We start from the raw sequence: 21,272 nt of genomic DNA on the forward strand, positions 1-21,272 counted from the left end.
TGTCCCTGACATCCTTGGACAGCTCTTTGGTCTTGGCCATGGTGGAGAGTTTGGAATCTGATTGATTGATTGCTTCTGTGGACAGGTGTCTTTTATACAGGTAACAAGCTGAGATTAGGAGCACTCCCTTTAAGAGAGTGCTCCTAATCTCAGCTCGTTACCTGTATAAAAGACACCTGGGAGCCAGAAATTTTGCTGATTGATAGGGGATCAAATACTTATTTCCCTCATTAACATGCAAATCAATTTATAACTTTTTTGAAATGCGTTTTTCTGGATTTTTATGTTGTTATTCTGTCTCTCACTGTTAAAATACACCTACCATTAAAATTATAGACTGATCATTTCTTTGTCAGTGGGCAAACATACAAAATCAGCAGGGGATCAAATACTTTTTTCCCTCACTGTATTTCAATTTTTTTCAAGATTTCTCAATAAATGAATTATGGATACATATTTCTTGTTAATGTTTACTTGTTTTTTATGTCTGATTGATGTCTTTTGATCATTAAGTAATGGTTTCTCATTCATTATTTCTATTTTATTTCAATAAGTAATGATTACAATTTTTTATATTTGTCCCTGTTTTACACGAAATTAGTAATAGACACTTATTCCTGGTTTCAGATTTTCAACAAAGAACATGTACATAGTTTATTATCTCTAAAAAACGGTTTCCCAAAAAATAAGAAATGGTTACTTATTCCTTATTTCTGTTTCCCAATTTTCCAAATACAGTGATGGTTACTGATTGCTACGTTTTGTATTTGGTTACTTTTTCAGTTTGCCTGTTTTTTTAATGAAATAAAAAAAAAATTCTGTTTCTAGACTCATGAAGAAACAAGCAATGGCTACCTATTCCTTCTTTGTTTCCTGGATCTCAGAAAAAAAGGAATGGTTACTTATTTCAGTTTTCAGTTCTCAGAAAACAAGGAATTGTTTCTTCTTTGTTTCCTGGTTGTCAAAACATAAGGAATGCTTACTTATTTCCGTTTCCCTGTTGCTAATACATTTATAAGAAGCGTACGTTTCTACACAGAAATGAAATACTCCTTCCTGAAGTTTGTGGAAATGACGTTTATTTTTCACGGTTAGCAATAAAGCTACATGTAACATGGTGTCTTCCATTAAGCTTTAGTAAAATCGCCAATTTGTTTGTAGTCTATTTACATGACATGCATGCTGTAGACTCATTCATTGACTTTCCACATGTGTTGACACTTTCTACTTCTGTACGACCTGTTCTTGAACATGGAGGAGGATACAGAATTAGTTACAAAATGGTCTCGTGGAAGAAAAACACACCTAAGGAATTGCAAGAAGACTTTGCAATTCCAGGAGTAAAATAAAAACAACCGGATTACAAGACAGCCAGTTCCTCTTACACTTCATGTAAGCATGTTATGCTTTATATAAGGATATGTTGTTTTTTGTTTTCAGTTTCAGATGAGTACCACAATGAATATTACGCTACTATTTGATAATATATTTATTTTCCTTCAAAAAATTATATATGGTGTTGAACCTATTTTTTACTTGGTGTACTACATTGATAAGCCATCTTATACCTGTCTGCTATAATAATAATAATAATCATCATCATCATAATAATCACAGTAATAATAATACTAGACACCGGTATGATGTTTATGTCATTATTAGATAACCTGCAGTTTGTTCATTTATGTCTGTTTTAATTCATCATGCATGCTCACTGGCACATGTAGATACATTACTGTAATTACTTACACACATTAGTTTATTTTCCTCCGCTTATTATTTGTTATCATTAGGCTTGATTATAACAATAATAATACTAGTATTTTTAATGTATGTAAAGGGCTGTACGTTTTATTTTACTTTTTCTTATTGACCAAATAGCCTGAAATTATTACATTGTCCCAATATGTACGGTGTGTTACGCAAATTATATTAGCATGGTCTCACTGGGTAATATGGAGCAAAACGCCCAATCTGGTAAAAGTGTGCTCTACACAGGATTTTGAACCAACAACCTTTCAGTTGTCAGTCCAGAATAATAATCAACACAGCTGCATCATAATCATAGTAACAGTAATGGTTTATTTTGTCATATATTTACATTGACAACAAATATTATTATAATTGAATACGGTTTTGTGAAATTCTAATTCAGAAGGGCTGTATTGGCATGGCGAGGTTATGCAAGTATTGCCAAAGCATTTACAGCAAAGGACTGAAGGTAACATAGATTAAGTACAAAACATAATACAGGATACTGATTGTACATTTAAAAGAATAAACATTAAAAGACAAAGAAAATCTATTTTAAAAGAAAAACATACCTACAATTAGGTCCATGAATATTTGGACAGTGACACAATTGTCATCATTTTGGATCTGTACAACACCACAATGGATTTCAAAGGAAACAATCCAGATATTCTTTAAGTGTAGTCTTTCATCTTTAATTTGAGGGTACTAACACCCATTTTTATATGTGTCCCCCCAATTTTAGGGGCTCAAAAGTATTTGGACAAAGTAACATAATCCTGAATTAAATTGTTAGTTTCAATACTTGGTTACAGATCCTTTGCAGATAATGAATGTTGAAGTGTGGAACCCATAGCCATCACCAGATGCTGTGTTTAGTCCCTGGTGATGCTCTGCAAGGCCTGCAGCTGTCTTTAGTAGTGCCTCTTTGTTCTTGTGGCGTTTTGTCTTCAGTTTTGCCTTAGAAATCAAAACAAACCGGTCAGAGAGATAGCAAAAACATTGGCTGTGGAAAAATCTACTATTTGGCAACTTCTTCAAAAGAAAGAACGCACCGGTCAGCTCAGGAACACCAAAAGGCAACGGAAAACAACTGTGGCAGAAGACAGAAGGATTATTTCGCTGGTGAAGAATAACCCCTATACAAGGTGCAGGGCATAACCTGTATGTGGTAGGGTTATCAAACACAGCACTGCTGTCTGCAACATTGGAACACCAAGTGGCCCTTCTAAATGTCTCCAGAAAGGAGAGAGACACAACTTCGTCATCGTAACATATAAGACGACCACGAAGGGACTCGAACCCTCGATCTTCTGATCCGAAGTCAGACGCCTTATCCATTAGGCCACGCAGTCGTCAACAAGGGAGAGCCCTGGCCCTTCATGTTTCAGAAAGGCGAATGCGCTACGCCGACCTCAATGAATCCTTAGTTATATACATATGTTCAAGAACGTTTCTGTAGCTCATGTAAATCAAGTCACACGACAGGCCTTGAAGTTTTCTGTCAGTTTGAAAGTTTTGCTCCTGACAATCCTTTTTGTATTGTGGCATAGTGGCTGTCACAGTGGAAAGTAAGTTGTCCACAGTTGGATGCAAGCTTGCCTGAAGCACAGGAATGAACTTACTCTCGACGTTCCATGTAAAGACTGAAGAAGTGGGCTTTACCTCTGAGGGCAGGGGAATTAGCTCAGGTGGTAGAGCGCTTGCTTAGCATGTGAGAGATAGCGGGATCGATGCCCGCATTCTCCAGTCTCCAGGCATTTGTGTGCCAGTCTCGGCAGTGCAGCTCACTTTTCTTGCTGTAGGCTGCAGACGCGGAGGCTCACGTCCAGGTGCAACGAATTGTCATCTTATCAGACACCTCTGTGAAGTTGATTCCTTATTCCTTATTTATAAAAAAAATGAGTAATGGTTACTTATTCCTTATTTCTTATTGCTTACGTTTCAAAAATTAAGTAATGCTTACGTGTTACTTATTTGTGATTCTCAAAATAAGTAATTATTAAATATTTCAATTTTTTTCAAGATTTCTCAATAAATGAATTATGGATACATATTTCTTGTTAATGTTTACTTGTTTTTTATGTCTGATTGATGTCTTTTGATCAATAAGTAATGGTTTCTCAATCATTATTTCTATTTTATTTCAATAAGTAATGATTACAATTTTTTATATTTGTCCCTGTTTTACACGAAATTAGTAATAGACACTTATTCCTGGTTTCAGATTTTCAACAAAGAACATGTACATAGTTTATTATCTCTAAAAAACGGTTTCCCAAAAAATAAGAAATGGTTACTTATTCCTTATTTCTGTTTCCCAATTTTCCAAATACAGTGATGGTTACTGATTGCTACGTTTTGTATTTGGTTACTTTTTCAGTTTGCCTGTTTTTTTAATGAAATAAAAAAAAAATTCTGTTTCTAGACTCATGAAGAAACAAGCAATGGCTACCTATTCCTTCTTTGTTTCCTGGATCTCAGAAAAAAAGGAATGGTTACTTATTTCAGTTTTCAGTTCTCAGAAAACAAGGAATTGTTTCTTCTTTGTTTCCTGGTTGTCAAAACATAAGGAATGCTTACTTATTTCCGTTTCCCTGTTGCTAATACATTTATAAGAAGCGTACGTTTCTACACAGAAATGAAATACTCCTTCCTGAAGTTTGTGGAAATGACGTTTATTTTTCACGGTTAGCAATAAAGCTACATGTAACATGGTGTCTTCCATTAAGCTTTAGTAAAATCGCCAATTTGTTTGTAGTCTATTTACATGACATGCATGCTGTAGACTCATTCATTGACTTTCCACACGTGTTGACACTTTCCACTTCTGTACGACCTATTCTTGAACATGGAGGAGGATACAGAATTAGTTACAAAATGGTCTCGTGGAAGAAAAACACACCTAAGGAATTGCAAGAAGACTTTGCAATTCCAGGAGTAAAATAAAAACAACCGGATTACAAGACAGCCAGTTCCTCTTACACTTCATGTAAGCATGTTATGCTTTATATAAAGATATGTTGTTTTTTGTTTTCAGTTTCAGATGAGTACCACAATGAATAATACGCTACTATTTGATAATATATTTATTTTCCTTCAAAAAATTATATATGGTGTTGAACCTATTTTTTACTTGGTGTAATACATTGATAAGCCATCTTATACCTGTCTGCTATAATAATAATAATAATCATCATCATAATAATAATCACAGTAATAATAATAATAATAATAATAATAATAATAATAATAATCATCATCATCATCATCATCATAATAATCATAATAATAATAATACTAGACACCGGTATGATGTTTATGTCATTATTAGATAAGCTGCAGTTTGTTCATTTATGTCTGTTTTAATTCATCATGCATGCTCACTGGCACATGTAGATACATTACTGTAATTACTTACACACATTAGTTTATTTTCCTCCGTTTATTATTTGTTATCATTAGGCTTGATTATAACAATAATAATACTAGTATTTTTAATGTATGTAAAGGGCTGTACGTTTTATTTTACTTTTTCTTAATGACCAAATAGCCTGAAATTATTACATTGTCCCAATATGTACGGTGTGTTACGCAAATTATATTAGCATGGTCTCACTGGGTAATATGGAGCAAAACGCCCAATCTGGTAAAAGTGTGCTCTACACAGGATTTTGAACCAACAACCTTTCAGTTGTCAGTCCAGAATAATAATCAACACAGCTGCATCATAATCATAGTAACAGTAATGGTTTATTTTGTCATATATTTACATTGACAACAAATATTATTATAATTGAATACGGTTTTGTCAAATTCTAATTCAGAAGGGCTGTATTGGCATGGCGAGGTTATGCAAGTATTGCCAAAGCATTTACAGCAAAGGACTGAAGGTAACATAGATTAAGTACAAAACATAATACAGGATACTGATTGTACATTTAAAAGAATAAACATTAAAAGACAAAGAAAATCTATTTTAAAAGAAAAACATACCTACAATTAGGTCCATGAATATTTGGACAGTGACACAATTGTCATCATTTTGGATCTGTACAACACCACAATGGATTTCAAAGGAAACAATCCAGATATTCTTTAAGTGTAGTCTTTCATCTTTAATTTGAGGGTACTAACACCCATTTTTATATGTGTCCCCCCAATTTTAGGGGCTCAAAAGTATTTGGACAAAGTAACATAATCCTGAATTAAATTGTTAGTTTCAATACTTGGTTACAGATCCTTTGCAGATAATGAATGTTGAAGTGTGGAACCCATAGCCATCACCAGATGCTGTGTTTAGTCCCTGGTGATGCTCTGCAAGGCCTGCAGCTGTCTTTAGTAGTGCCTCTTTGTTCTTGTGGCGTTTTGTCTTCAGTTTTGCCTTAGAAATCAAAACAAACCGGTCAGAGAGATAGCAAAAACATTGGCTGTGGAAAAATCTACTATTTGGCAACTTCTTCAAAAGAAAGAACGCACTGGTCAGCTCAGGAACACCAAAAGGCAACGGAAAACAACTGTGGCAGAAGACAGAAGGATTATTTCGCTGGTGAAGAATAACCCCTATACAAGGTGCAGGGCATAACCTGTATGTGGTAGGGTTATCAAACACAGCACTGCTGTCTGCAACATTGGAACACCAAGTGGCCCTTCTAAACTTCTCCAAAAAGGAGAGAGACACCACTTCGGCATCGTAACATAGAAGACGACCACAAAGGGACTCGAACCCTCAATCTTCTGATCCGAAGTCAGACGCCTTATCCATTAGGCCACGCAGTCCTGAATAGTGCAGGGCCACGGCCCTTCATGTTTCAGAAAGGCGAATGCGCTACGCCGACCTCAATGAATCCTTAGTTATATACATATGTTCAAGAACGTTTCTGTAGCTCATGTAAATCAAGTCACACGACAGGCCTTGAAGTTTTCTGTCAGTTTAAAAGTTTTGCTCCTGACAATCATTTTTGTATTGTGGCATAGTGGCTGTCACAGTGGAAAGTAAGTTGTCCACAGTTGGATGCAAGCTTGCCTGAAGCACAGGAATGAACTTACTCTCGACGTTCCATGTAAAGACTGAAGAAGTGGGCTTTACCTCTGAGGGCAGGGGAATTAGCTCAGGTGGTAGAGCGCTCGCTTAGCATGTGAGAGGTAGCGGGATCGATGCCCGCATTCTCCAGTCTCCAGGCATTTGTGTGCCAGTCTCGGCAGTGCAGCTCACTTTTCTTGCTGTAGGCTGCAGACGCGGAGGCTCACGTCCAGGTGCAACGCATTGTCAGCTAATCAGACACCTCCGTGAAGTTGATTCCTTATTCCTTATTTATAAAAAAAATGAGTAATGGTTACTTATTCCTTATTTCTTATTGCTTACGTTTCAAAAATTAAGTAATGCTTACGTGTTACTTATTTGTGATTCTCAAAATAAGTAATTATTAAATATTTCAATTTTTTTCAAGATTTCTCAATAAATGAATTATGGATACATATTTCTTGTTAATGTTTACTTGTTTTTTATGTCTGATTGATGTCTTTTGATCAATAAGTAATGGTTTCTCAATCATTATTTCTATTTTATTTCAATAAGTAATGATTACAATTTTTTATATTTGTCCCTGTTTTACACGAAATTAGTAATAGACACTTATTCCTGGTTTCAGATTTTCAACAAAGAACATGTACATAGTTTATTATCTCTAAAAAACGGTTTCCCAAAAAATAAGAAATGGTTACTTATTCCTTATTTCTGTTTCCCAATTTTCCAAATACAGTGATGGTTACTGATTGCTACGTTTTGTATTTGGTTACTTTTTCAGTTTGCCTGTTTTTTTAATGAAATAAAAAAAAAATTCTGTTTCTAGACTCATGAAGAAACAAGCAATGGCTACCTATTCCTTCTTTGTTTCCTGGATCTCAGAAAAAAAGGAATGGTTACTTATTTCAGTTTTCAGTTCTCAGAAAACAAGGAATTGTTTCTTCTTTGTTTCCTGGTTGTCAAAACATAAGGAATGCTTACTTATTTCCGTTTCCCTGTTGCTAATACATTTATAAGAAGCGTACGTTTCTACACAGAAATGAAATACTCCTTCCTGAAGTTTGTGGAAATGACGTTTATTTTTTACGGTTAGCAATAAAGCTACATGTAACATGGTGTCTTCCATTAAGCTTTAGTAAAATCGCCAATTTGTTTGTAGTCTATTTACATGACATGCATGCTGTAGACTCATTCATTGACTTTCCACATGTGTTGACACTTTCTACTTCTGTACGACCTGTTCTTGAACATGGAGGAGGATACAGAATTAGTTACAAAATGGTCTCGTGGAAGAAAAACACACCTAAGGAATTGCAAGAAGACTTTGCAATTCCAGGAGTAAAATAAAAACAACCGGATTACAAGACAGCCAGTTCCTCTTACACTTCATGTAAGCATGTTATGCTTTATATAAAGATATGTTGTTATTTGTTTTCAGTTTCAGATGAGTACCACAATGAATATTACGCTATTATTTGATAATATATTTATTTTCCTTCAAAAAATTATATATGGTGTTGAACCTATTTTTTACTTGGTGTACTACATTGATAAGCCATCTTATACCTGTCTGCTATAATAATAATAATAATCATCATCATAATAATAATCACAGTAATAATAATAATAATAATAATAATAATAATAATAATAATAATAATAATAATCATCTTCATCATCATCATCATAATAATCATAATAATAATAATACTAGACACCGGTATGATGTTTATGTCATTATTAGATAAGCTGCAGTTTGTTCATTTATGTCTGTTTTAATTCATCATGCATGCTCACTGGCACATGTAGATACAATACTGTAATTACTTACACACATTAGTTTATTTTCCTCTGCTTATTATTTGTTTTCATTAGGCTTGATTATAACAATAATAATACTAGTATTTTTAATGTATGTAAAGGGCTGTACGTTTTATTTCACTTTTTCTTAATGACCAACTAGCCTGAAATTATTACATTGTCCCAATATGTACGGTGTGTTACGCAAATTATATTAGCATGGTCTCACTGGGTAATATGGAGCAAAACGCCCAATCTGGTAAAAGTGTGCTCTACACAGGATTTTGAACCAACAACCTTTCAGTTGTCAGTCCAGAATAATAATCAACACAGCTGCATCATAATCATAGTAACAGTAATGGTTTATTTTGTCATATATTTACATTGACAACAAATATTATTATAATTGAATACGGTTTTGTGAAATTCTAATTCAGAAGGGCTGTATTGGCATGGCGAGGTTATGCAAGTATTGCCAAAGCATTTACAGCAAAGGACTGAAGGTAACATAGATTAAGTACAAAACATAATACAGGATACTGATTGTACATTTAAAAGAATAAACATTAAAAGACAAAGAAAATCTATTTTAAAAGAAAAACATACCTACAATTAGATCCATGAATATTTGGACAGTGACACAATTGTCATCATTTTGGATCTGTACAACACCACAATGGATTTCAAAGGAAACAATCCAGATATTCTTTAAGTGTAGTCTTTCATCTTTAATTTGAGGGTACTAACATCCATTTCTATATGTGTCCCCCCAATTTTAGGTGCTCAAAAATATTTGGACAAAGTAACATAATCCTGAATTAAATTGTTAGTTTCAATACTTGGTTGCAGATCCTTTGCAGTCAATGAATGTTGAAGTGTGGAACCCATAGCCATCACCAGATGCTGGGTTTAGTCCCTGGTGATGCTCTGCAAGGCCTTCAGCTGTCTTTAGTAGTGCCTCTTTGTTCTTGTGGCGTTTTGTCTTCAGTTTTTCCTTAGAAATCAAAACAAACCGGTGAGAGAGAGATAGCAAAAACATTGGCTGTGGAAAAATCTACTATTTGGCAACTTCTTCAAAAGAAATAACGCACTGGTGAGCTCAGGACACCAAGAGGCAACGGAAAACAACTGTGGCAGAAGACAGAAGGATTATTTCGCTGGTGAATAATAACCCCTATACGAGGTGCAGGGCATCAACTGTTTGTGGTAGGGTTATCAAACATACCATTGTTTTCTGCAACATTAGAACACCAAGTGGCCCTTCTAAATGTCTCCAGAAAGGAGAGAGACACAACTTCGTCATCGTAACATAGAAGACGACCACGAAGGGACTCGAACCCTCAATCTTCTGATCCGAAGTCAGACGCCTTATCCATTAGGCCACGCAGTCCTCAACAGTACAGGGCCACGGCCCTTCATGTTTCAGGAAGGCGAATGCGCCACGCCGACCTCAATGAATCCTTAGTTATATACATATGTTCATGAACGTTTCTGTAGCTCATGTAAATCAAGTCACACGACAGGCCTTGAAGTTTTCTGTCAGTTTGAAAGTTTTGCTCCTGACAATCATTTTTGTATTGTGGCATAGTGGCTGTCACAGTGGAAAGTAAGTTGTCCACAGTTGGATGCAAGCTTGCCTGAAGCACAGGAACGAACTTACTCTCGACGTTCCATGTAAAGACTGAAGAAGTGGGCTTTACATCTGAGGGCAGGGGAATTAGCTCAGGTGGTAGAGCGCTCGCTTAGCATGTGAGAGGTAGCAGGATCGATGCCTGCATTCTCCAGTCTCCAGGCATTTGTGTGCCAGTCTTGGCAGTGCAGCTTACTTTCCTTGATTTAGGCTGCAGACGCGGAGGCTCACGTCCAGGTGCAACGCATTGTCAGCTTATCAGACACCTCCGTGAAGTTGATTCCTTATTCCTTATTTTTTTTAAAAATTAGTAATGGTTACTAATTCCTTATTTCTTATTGCTTACGTTTCAAAAATTAAGTAATGCTTATGTGTTACTTATTTGTGATTTCTCAAAATAAGTAATGATTAAATATTTCAATTTTTTTCAAGATTTCTCAATAAATGAATTATGGATACGTATTTCTTGTTAGTGTTTACTTGTTTTTTATGTCTGATTGATGTCTTTTGATCAATAAGTAATGGTTTCTCATTCCTTATTTCCATTTTCTTTCAATAAGTAATGATTACAATTTTTTATATTTGTCCCTGTTTTACACGAAATAAGTAATAGACACTTATTCCTGGTTTCAGATTTTCAACAAAGAACATGTACATAGTTTATTATTTCTGAAACACGGTTTCCCAAAAAATAAGAAATGGTTACTTATTCCTAATTTCTGTTTCCCAATTTTCCAAATACAGTGATGGTTACTGATTGCTACATTTTGTTGTTGGTTACTTTTTCAGTTTGCCTGTTTTCTTAATGAAATAAGTATTTTTTTCTGTTTCTAGACTCATGAAGAAACAAGCAATGGCTACTTATTCCTTGTTTGTTTCCTGGATCTCAGAAAATAAGGAATGGTTACTTATTTCAGTTTTTAGTTCTCAGAAAACAAGGAATTGTTTCTTCTTTGTTTCTCGGTTGTCAAAACATAAGGAATGCTTACTTATTTCCATTTCCCTGTTGCTAATACATTTATAAGAAGCGTACGTTTCTACACATAAATGAAATACTCCTTCCTGAAGTTTGTGGAAATGTTATGGAAATGACGTTTATTTTTCACGGTTAGCAATAAAGCTACATGTAACATGGTGTCTTCCATTAAGCTTTAGTAAAATCGCCAATTTGTTTGTAGTCTATTTACATGACATGCATGCTGTAGACTCATTCATTGACTTTCCACATGTGTTGACACTTTCTACTTCTGTACGACCTGTTCTTGAACATGGAGGAGGATACAGAATTAGTTACAAAATGGTCTCGTGGAAAAAAAACACACCTAAGGAATTGCAAGAAGACTTTGCAATTCCAGGAGTAAAATATAAACAACCGGATTACAAGACAGCCAGTTCCTCTTACACTTCATGTAAGCATGTTATGCTTTATATAAAGATATGTTGTTTTTTGTTTTCAGTTTCAGATGAGTACCACGATGAATATTACGCTACTATTTAATAATATATTTATTTTCCGTAAACAAATTATATATGGTGTTGAACCTATTTTTTACTTGGTGTACTACAATGATAAGCCATCTCATACCTGTCTGGTATAATAATAATAATCATCATAATAATAATAATCACAGTAATAATAATAATAACAATAATAATAATAATCATAATCATAATAATAATAATAATAATAATAATAATACTAGACACCGGTATGATGTTTATGTCATTATTAGATAAGCTACAGTTTGTTCATTTATGTCTGTTTTAATTCATCATGCATGCTCACTGGCACATGTAGATACAGTACTGTAATTACTTACACACATTAGTTTTTTTTTTCCTCCGCTTATTATTTGTTATCATTAGGCTTGATTATAACAATAATAATACTAGTATTTTTAATGTATGTAAAGGGCTGTACGTTTTATTTCACTTTTTCTTAATGACCAACTAGCCTGAAATTATTACATTGTCCCAATATGTACGGTGTGTTACGCAAATTATATTAGCATGGTCTCACTGGGTAATATGGAGCAAAACGCCCAATCTGGTAAAAGTGTGCTCTACACAGGATTTTGAACCAACAACCTTTCAGTTGTCAGTCCAGAATAATAATCAACACAGCTGCATCATAATCATAGTAACAGTAATGGTTTATTTTGTCATATATTTACATTGACAACAAATATTATTATAATTGAATACGGTTTTGTGAAATTCTAATTCAGAAGGGCTGTATTGGCATGGCGAGGTTATGCAAGTATTGCCAAAGCATTTACAGCAAAGGACTGAAGGTAACATAGATTAAGTACAAAACATAATACAGGATACTGATTGTACATTTAAAAGAATAAACATTAAAAGACAAAGAAAATGTATTTTAAAAGAAAAACATACCTACAATTAGATCCATGAATATTTGGACAGTGACACAATTGTCATCATTTTGGATCTGTACAACACCACAATGGATTTCAAAGGAAACAATCCAGATATTCTTTAAGTGTAGTCTTTCATCTTTAATTTGAGGGTACTAACATCCATTTCTATATGTGTCCCCCCAATTTTAGGTGCTCAAAAGTATTTGGACAAAGTAACATAATCCTGAATTAAATTGTTAGTTTCAATACTTGGTTGCAGATCCTTTGCAGTCAATGAATGTTGAAGTGTGGAACCCATAGCCATCACCAGATGCTGGGTTTAGTCCCTGGTGATGCTCTGCAAGGCCTTCAGCTGTCTTTAGTAGTGCCTCTTTGTTCTTGTGGCGTTTTGTCTTCAGTTTTGCCTTAGAAATCAAAACAAACCGGTCAGAGAGATAGCAAAAAAATTGGCTGTGGAAAAATCTACTATTTGGCAACTTCTTCAAAAGAAATAACGCACTGGTGAGCTCAGGACACCAAGAGGCAACGGAAAACAACTGTGGCAGAAGACAGAAGGATTATTTCGCTGGTGAAGAATAACCCCTATACGAGGTGCAGGGCATCAACTGTTTGTGGTAGGGTTATCAAACATACCATTGCTTTCTGCAACATTAGAACACCAAGTGGCCCTTCTAAACGTCTCCAGAAAGGAGAGAGACACAACTTCGTCATCGTAACATAGAAGACGACCACGAAGGGACTCGAACCCTCAATCTTCTGATCCGAAGTCAGACGCCTTATCCATTAGGCCACGCAGTCATCAACAAGGGAGAGCCCCGGCCCTTCATGTTTCAGAAAGGCGAATGCGCTACGCCGACCTGAATGAATCCTTAGTTATATACATATGTTCATGAACGTTTCTGTAGCTCATGTAAATCAAGTCACACGACAGGCCTTGAAGTTTTCTGTCAGTTTGAAAGTTTTGCTCCTGACAATCATTTTTGTATTGTGGCATAGTGGCTGTCACAGTGGAAAGTAAGTTGTCCACAGTTGGATGCAAGCTTGCCTGAAGCACAGGAACGAACTTACTCTCGACGTTCCATGTAAAGACTGAAGAAGTGGGCATTATCTCTGAGGTCAGGGGAATTAGCTCAGGTGGTAGAGCGCTCGTTTAGCATGTGAGAGGTAGCAGGATCGATGCCTGCATTCTCCAGTCTCCAGGCATTTGTGTGCCAGTCTTGGCAGTGCAGCTTACTTTCCTTGATTTAGGCTGCACACGTGGAGGCTCACGTCCAGGTGCAACGCATTGTCAGCTAATCAGACACCTCCGTGAAGTTGATTCCTTATTCCTTATTTATAAAAAAAATGAGTAATGGTTACTAATTCCTTATTTCTTATTGCTTACGTTTCAAAAATTAAGTAATGCTTACGTGTTACTTATTTGTGATTTCTCAAAATAAGTAATGATTAAATATTTCAATTTTTTTCAAGATTTCTCAATAAATGAATTATGGATACATATTTCTTGTTAGTGTTTACTTGTTTTTTATGTCTGATTGATGTCTTTTGATCAATAAGTAATGGTTTCTCATTCCTTATTTCCATTTTCTTTCAATAAGTAATGATTACAATTTTTTATATTTGTCCCTGTTTTACACGAAATAAGTAATAGACACTTATTCCTGGTTTCAGATTTTCAACAAAGAACATGTACATAGTTTATTATTTCTGAAACACGGTTTCCCAAAAAATAAGAAATGGTTACTTATTCCTTATTTCTGTTTCCCAATTTTCCAAATACAGTGATGGTTACTGATTGCTACGTTTTCTTGTTGGTTACTTTTTCAGTTTGCCTGTTTTTTTAATGAAATACATATTTTTTTCTGTTTCTAGACTCATGAAGAAACAAGCAATGGCTACTTATTCCTTGTTTGTTTCCTGGATCTCAGAAAATAAGGAATGGTTACTTATTTCAGTTTTTAGTTCTCAGAAAACAAGGAATTGTTTCTTCTTTGTTTCCCGGTTGTCAAAACATAAGGAATGCTTACTTATTTCCATTTCCCTGTTGCTAATACATTTATAAGAAGCGTACGTTTCTACACATAAATGAAATACTCCTTCCTGAAGTTTGTGGAAATGTTATGGAAATGACGTTTATTTTTCAAGGTTAGCAATAAAGCTACATGTAACATGGTGTCTTCCATTAAGCTTTAGTAAAATCGCCAATTTGTTTGTAGTCTATTTACATGACATGCATGCTGTAGACTCATTCATTGACTTTCCACACGTGTTGACACTTTCTACTTCTGTACGACCTGTTCTTGAACATGGAGGAGGATACAGAATTAGTTACAAAATGGTCTGGTGGAAAAAAAAACACACCAAAGGAATGGCAAGAAAACTTTGCAATTCCAGGAGTAAAATAAAAACAAGCGGATTATAAGACAGCCATTTCCTCTTACACTTCATGTAAGCATGTTATGCTTTATATAAAGTTATGTTGTTTTTTGTTTTCAGTTTCAGATGAGTACCGCGATGAATATTACGCTACTATTTAATAATATATTTATTTTCCGTAAACAAATTATATATGGTGTTGAACCTATTTTTTACTTGGTGTACTACAATGATAAGCCATCTCATACCTGTCTGGTATAATAATAATAATCATCATAATAATAATAATCACAGTAATAATAATAATAACAATAATAATAATAATCATAATCATAATAATAATAATAATAATACTAGACACCGGTATGATGTTTATGCCATTATTAGATAAGCTACAGTTTGTTCATTTATGTCTGTTTTAATTCATCATGCATGCTCACTGGCACATGTAGATACAATACTGTAATTACTTACACACATTAGTTTATTTTCCTCTGCTTATTATTTGTTTTCATTAGGCTTGATTATAACAATAATAATACTAGTATTTTTAATGTATGTAAAGGGCTGTACGTTTTATTTCACTTTTTCTTAATGACCAACTAGCCTGAAATTATTACATTGTCCCAATATGTACGGTGTGTTACGCAAATTATATTAGCATGGTCTCACTGGGTAATATGGAGCAAAACGCCCAATCTGGTAAAAGTGTGCTCTACACAGGATTTTGAACCAACAACCTTTCAGTTGTCAGTCCAGAATAATAATCAACACAGCTGCATCATAATCATAGTAACAGTAATGGTTTATTTTGTCATATATTTACATTGACAACAAATATTATTATAATTGAATACGGTTTTGTGAAATTCTAATTCAGAAGGGCTGTATTGGCATGGCGAGGTTATGCAAGTATTGCCAAAGCATTTACAGCAAAGGACTGAAGGTAACATAGATTAAGTACAAAACATAATACAGGATACTGATTGTACATTTAAAAGAATAAACATTAAAAGACAAAGAAAATGTATTTTAAAAGAAAAACATACCTACAATTAGATCCATGAATATTTGGAAAGTGACACAATTGTCATCATTTTGGATCTGTACAACACCACAATGGATTTCAAAGGAAACAATCCAGATATTCTTTAAGTGTAGTCTTTCATCTTTAATTTGAGGGTACTAACATCCATTTCTATATGTGTCCCCCCAATTTTAGGTGCTCAAAAGTATTTGGACAAAGTAACATAATCCTGAATTAAATTGTTAGTTTCAATACTTGGTTGCAGATCCTTTGCAGTCAATGAATGTTGAAGTGTGGAACCCATAGCCATCACCAGATGCTGGGTTTAGTCCCTGGTGATGCTCTGCAAGGCCTTCAGCTGTCTTTAGTAGTGCCTCTTTGTTCTTGTGGCGTTTTGTCTTCAGTTTTGCCTTAGAAATCAAAACAAACCGGTGAGAGAGAGATAGCAAAAACATTGGCTGTGGAAAAATCTACTATTTGGCAACTTCTTCAAAAGAAATAACGCACTGGTGAGCTCAGGACACCAAGAGGCAACGGAAAACAACTGTGGCAGAAGACAGAAGGATTATTTCGCTGGTGAAGAATAACCCCTATACGAGGTGCAGGGCATCAACTGTTTGTGGTAGGGTTATCAAACATACCATTGCTTTCTGCAACATTAGAACACCAAGTGGCCCTTCTAAATGTCTCCAGAAAGGAGAGAGACACAACTTCGTCATCGTAACATAGAAGACGACCACGAAGGGACTCGAACCCTCAATCTTCTGATCCGAAGTCAGACGCCTTATCCATTAGGCCACGCAGTCCTCAACAGTACAGGGACACGGCCCTTCATGTTTCAGGAAGGCGAATGCGCCACGCCGACCTCAATGAATCCTTAGTTATATACATATGTTCAAGAACGTTTCTGTAGCTCATGTAAATCAAGTCACACGACAGGCCTTGAAGTTTTCTGTCAGTTTGAAAGTTTTGCTCCTGACAATCATTTTTGTATTGTGGCATAGTGGCTGTCACAGTGGAAAGTAAGTTGTCCACAGTTGGATGCAAGCTTGCCTGAAGCACAGGAACGAACTTACTCTCGACGTTCCATGTAAAGACTGAAGAAGTGGGCATTATCTCTGAGGTCAGGGGAATTAGCTCAGGTGGTAGAGCGCTCGTTTAGCATGTGAGAGGTAGCAGGATCGATGCCTACATTCTCCAGTCTCCAGGCGTTTGTGTGCCAGTCTCGGCAGTGCAGCTTACTTTTCTTGATTTAGGCTGCACACGTGGAGGCTCACGTCCAGGTGCAACGCATTGTCAGCTTATCAGACACCTCCGTGAAGTTGATTCCTTATTCCTTATTTATAAAAAAAATGAGTAATGGTTACTAATTCCTTATTTCTTATTGCTTACGTTTCAAAAATTAAGTAATGCTTACGTGTTACTTATTTGTGATTTCTCAAAATAAGTAATGATTAAATATTTCAATTTTTTTCAAGATTTCTCAATAAATGAATTATGGATACATATTTCTTGTTAGTGTTTACTTGTTTTTTATGTCTGATTGATGTCTTTTGATCAATAAGTAATGGTTTCTCATTCCTTATTTCCATTTTCTTTCAATAAGTAATGATTACAATTTTTTATATTTGTCCCTGTTTTACACGAAATAAGTAATAGACACTTATTCCTGGTTTCAGATTTTCAACAAAGAACATGTACATAGTTTATTATTTCTGAAACACGGTTTCCCAAAAAATAAGAAATGGTTACTTATTCCTTATTTCTGTTTCCCAATTTTCCAAATACAGTGATGGTTACTGATTGCTACGTTTTCTTGTTGGTTACTTTTTCAGTTTGCCTGTTTTTTTAATGAAATACGTATTTTTTTCTGTTTCTAGACTCATGAAGAAACAAGCAATGGCTACTTATTCCTTGTTTGTTTCCTGGATCTCAGAAAATAAGGAATGGTTACTTATTTCAGTTTTTAGTTCTCAGAAAACAAGGAATTGTTTCTTCTTTGTTTCCCGGTTGTCAAAACATAAGGAATGCTTACTTATTTCCATTTCCCTGTTGCTAATACATTTATAAGAAGCGTACGTTTCTACACATAAATGAAATACTCCTTCCTGAAGTTTGTGGAAATGTTATGGAAATGACGTTTATTTTTCAAGGTTAGCAATAAAGCTACATGTAACATGGTGTCTTCCATTAAGCTTTAGTAAAATCGCCAATTTGTTTGTAGTCTATTTACATGACATGCATGCTGTAGACTCATTCATTGACTTTCCACACGTGTTGACACTTTCTACTTCTGTACGACCTGTTCTTGAATATGGAGGAGGATACAGAATTAGTTACAAAATGGTCTGGTGGAAAAAAAAACACACCAAAGGAATGGCAAGAAGACTTTGCAATTCCAGGAGTAAAATAAAAACAAGCGGATTATAAGACAGCCATTTCCTCTTACACTTCATGTAAGCATGTTATGCTTTATATAAAGTTATGTTGTTTTTTGTTTTCAGTTTCAGATGAGTACCGCGATGAATATTACGCTACTATTTAATAATATATTTATTTTCCGTAAACAAATTATATATGGTGTTGAACCTATTTTTTACTTGGTGTACTACAATGATAAGCCATCTCATACCTGTCTGGTATAATAATAATAATCATCATAATAATAATAATCACAGTAATAATAATAATAACAATAATAATAATAATCATAATCATAATAATAATAATAATAATACTAGACACCGGTATGATGTTTATGCCATTATTAGATAAGCTACAGTTTGTTCATTTATGTCTGTTTTAATTCATCATGCATGCTCACTGGCACATGTAGATACAATACTGTAATTACTTACACACATTAGTTTATTTTCCTCTGCTTATTATTTGTTTTCATTAGGCTTGATTATAACAATAATAATACTAGTATTTTTAATGTATGTAAAGGGCTGTACGTTTTATTTCACTTTTTCTTAATGACCAACTAGCCTGAAATTATTACATTGTCCCAATATGTACGGTGTGTTACGCAAATTATATTAGCATGGTCTCACTGGGTAATATGGAGCAAAACGCCCAATCTGGTAAAAGTGTGCTCTACACAGGATTTTGAACCAACAACCTTTCAGTTGTCAGTCCAGAATAATAATCAACACAGCTGCATCATAATCATAGTAACAGTAATGGTTTATTTTGTCATATATTTACATTGACAACAAATATTATTATAATTGAATACGGTTTTGTGAAATTCTAATTCAGAAGGGCTGTATTGGCATGGCGAGGTTATGCAAGTATTGCCAAAGCATTTACAGCAAAGGACTGAAGGTAACATAGATTAAGTACAAAACATAATACAGGATACTGATTGTACATTTAAAAGAATAAACATTAAAAGACAAAGAAAATCTATTTTAAAAGAAAAACATACCTACAATTAGATCCATGAATATTTGGACAGTGACACAATTGTCATCATTTTGGATCTGTACAACACCACAATGGATTTCAAAGGAAACAATCCAGATATTCTTTAAGTGTAGTCTTTCATCTTTAATTTGAGGGTACTAACATCCATTTCTATATGTGTCCCCCCAATTTTAGGTGCTCAAAAGTATTTGGACAAAGTAACATAATCCTGAATTAAATTGTTAGTTTCAATACTTGGTTGCAGATCCTTTGCAGTCAATGAATGTTGAAGTGTGGAACCCATAGCCATCACCAGATGCTGGGTTTAGTCCCTGGTGATGCTCTGCAAGGCCTTCAGCTGTCTTTAGTAGTGCCTCTTTGTTCTTGTAGCGTTTTGTCTTCAGTTTTGCCTTAGAAATCAAAAACAAACCGGTCAGAGAGATAGCAAAAACATTGGCTGTGGAAAAATCTACTTTTTGGCAACTTCTTCAAAAGAAAGAACGCACTGGTCAGCTCAGGAACACCAAAAGGCAACGGAAAACAACTGTGGCAGAAGGATTATTTCGCTGGTGAAGAATAACCCCTATACAAGGTGCAGGGCATCACCTGTTTGTGGTAGGGTTATCAAACATAGCACTGCTGTCTGCAACATTGGAACACCAAGTGGCCCTTCTAAACGTCTCCAGAAAGGAGAGAGACACCACTTCGTCATCGTAACATAAAAGACAACCACGAAGGGACTTGAACCCTCAATCTTCTGATCCGAAGTCAGACGCCTTATTCATTAGGCCACGCAGTCGTCAACAAGGGAGAGCCCTGGCCCTTCATGTTTCAGAAAGGCGAATGCGCTACGCCGACCTCAATGAATCCTTAGTTATATACATATGTTCAAGAACGTTTCTGTAGCTCATGTAAATCAAGTCACACGACAGGCCTTGAAGTTTTCTGTCAGTTTGAAAGTTTTGCTCCTGACAATCCTTTTTGTATTGTGGCATAGTGGCTGTCACAGTGGAAAGTAAGTTGTCCACAGTTGGATGCAAGCTTGCCTGAAGCACAGGAACGAACTTACTCTCGACGTTCCATGTAAAGACTGAAGAAGTGGGCTTTACATCTGAGGGCAGGGGAATTAGCTCAGGTGGTAGAGTGCTCGCTTAGCATGTGAGAGGTAGCGGGATTGATGCCCGCATTCTCCAGTCTCCAGGCATTTGTGTGCCAGTCTCGGCAGTGCAGCTCCCTTTTTTTGCTGTAGGCTGCAGACGCGGAGGCTCACGTCCAGGTGCAACGCATTGTCAGCTTATCAGACACCTCCGTGAAGTTGATTCCTTATTCCTTATTTATTAAAAAAATTAGTAATGGTTACTAATTCCTTATTTCTTATTGCTTACGTTTCAAAAATTAAGTAATGCTTACGTGTTACTTATTTGTGATTTCTCAAAATAAGTAATGATTAAATATTTCAATTTTTTTCAAGATTTCTCAATAAATGAATTATGGATACATATTTCTTGTTAATGTTTACTTGTTTTATATGTCTGATTGATGTCTTTTGATCAATAAGTAATGGTTTCTCATTCATTTGTTTCCATTTTTTTTCAATAAGTAATGATTACAATTTTTTATATTTGTCCCTGTTTTACACGAAATAAGTAATAGACACTTATTCCTGGTTTCAGATTTTCAACAAAGAACATGTACATAGTTTATTATTTCTGAAACACGGTTTCCCAAAAAATAAGAAATGGTTACTTATTCCTTATTTCTGTTTCCCAATTTTCCAAATACAGTGATGGTTACTGATTGCTACGTTTTGTTGTTGGTTACTTTTTCAGTTTGCCTGTTTTTTTAATGAAATAAGTATTTTTTTCTGTT

General features: G+C 35.0%; 7 non-coding genes across 7 annotated transcripts; 2 read left to right on the forward strand and 5 right to left on the reverse strand.

Annotated features, from left to right (window-relative positions):
• Nucleotides 1-3,034: 3,034 nt before the first annotated feature.
• Nucleotides 3,035-3,107, reverse strand: trnar-ucg (transfer RNA arginine (anticodon UCG)). The gene has a single exon. It is a non-coding gene; the product is annotated as a tRNA-Arg (tRNA).
• A 3,351-nt stretch (nt 3,108-6,458) lies between these two features.
• trnar-ucg (transfer RNA arginine (anticodon UCG)) lies at nt 6,459-6,531 on the reverse strand. Its single transcript has one exon. It is a non-coding gene; the product is annotated as a tRNA-Arg (tRNA).
• A 321-nt stretch (nt 6,532-6,852) lies between these two features.
• On the forward strand, nt 6,853-6,925 carry trnaa-agc (transfer RNA alanine (anticodon AGC)). Its single transcript has one exon. It is a non-coding gene; the product is annotated as a tRNA-Ala (tRNA).
• Nucleotides 6,926-9,895: 2,970 nt separating this feature from the next.
• Nucleotides 9,896-9,968, reverse strand: trnar-ucg (transfer RNA arginine (anticodon UCG)). The gene has a single exon. It is a non-coding gene; the product is annotated as a tRNA-Arg (tRNA).
• A 321-nt stretch (nt 9,969-10,289) lies between these two features.
• On the forward strand, nt 10,290-10,362 carry trnaa-agc (transfer RNA alanine (anticodon AGC)). The gene has a single exon. It is a non-coding gene; the product is annotated as a tRNA-Ala (tRNA).
• A 2,952-nt stretch (nt 10,363-13,314) lies between these two features.
• Nucleotides 13,315-13,387, reverse strand: trnar-ucg (transfer RNA arginine (anticodon UCG)). The gene has a single exon. It is a non-coding gene; the product is annotated as a tRNA-Arg (tRNA).
• Nucleotides 13,388-16,725: 3,338 nt separating this feature from the next.
• On the reverse strand, nt 16,726-16,798 carry trnar-ucg (transfer RNA arginine (anticodon UCG)). Its single transcript has one exon. It is a non-coding gene; the product is annotated as a tRNA-Arg (tRNA).
• Nucleotides 16,799-21,272: the final 4,474 nt, after the last annotated feature.

The sequence above is a fragment of the Amia ocellicauda genome, unplaced genomic scaffold (assembly GCF_036373705.1).
Source record: "Amia ocellicauda isolate fAmiCal2 unplaced genomic scaffold, fAmiCal2.hap1 HAP1_SCAFFOLD_117, whole genome shotgun sequence".
NCBI lineage: Eukaryota > Metazoa > Chordata > Actinopteri > Amiiformes > Amiidae > Amia > Amia ocellicauda.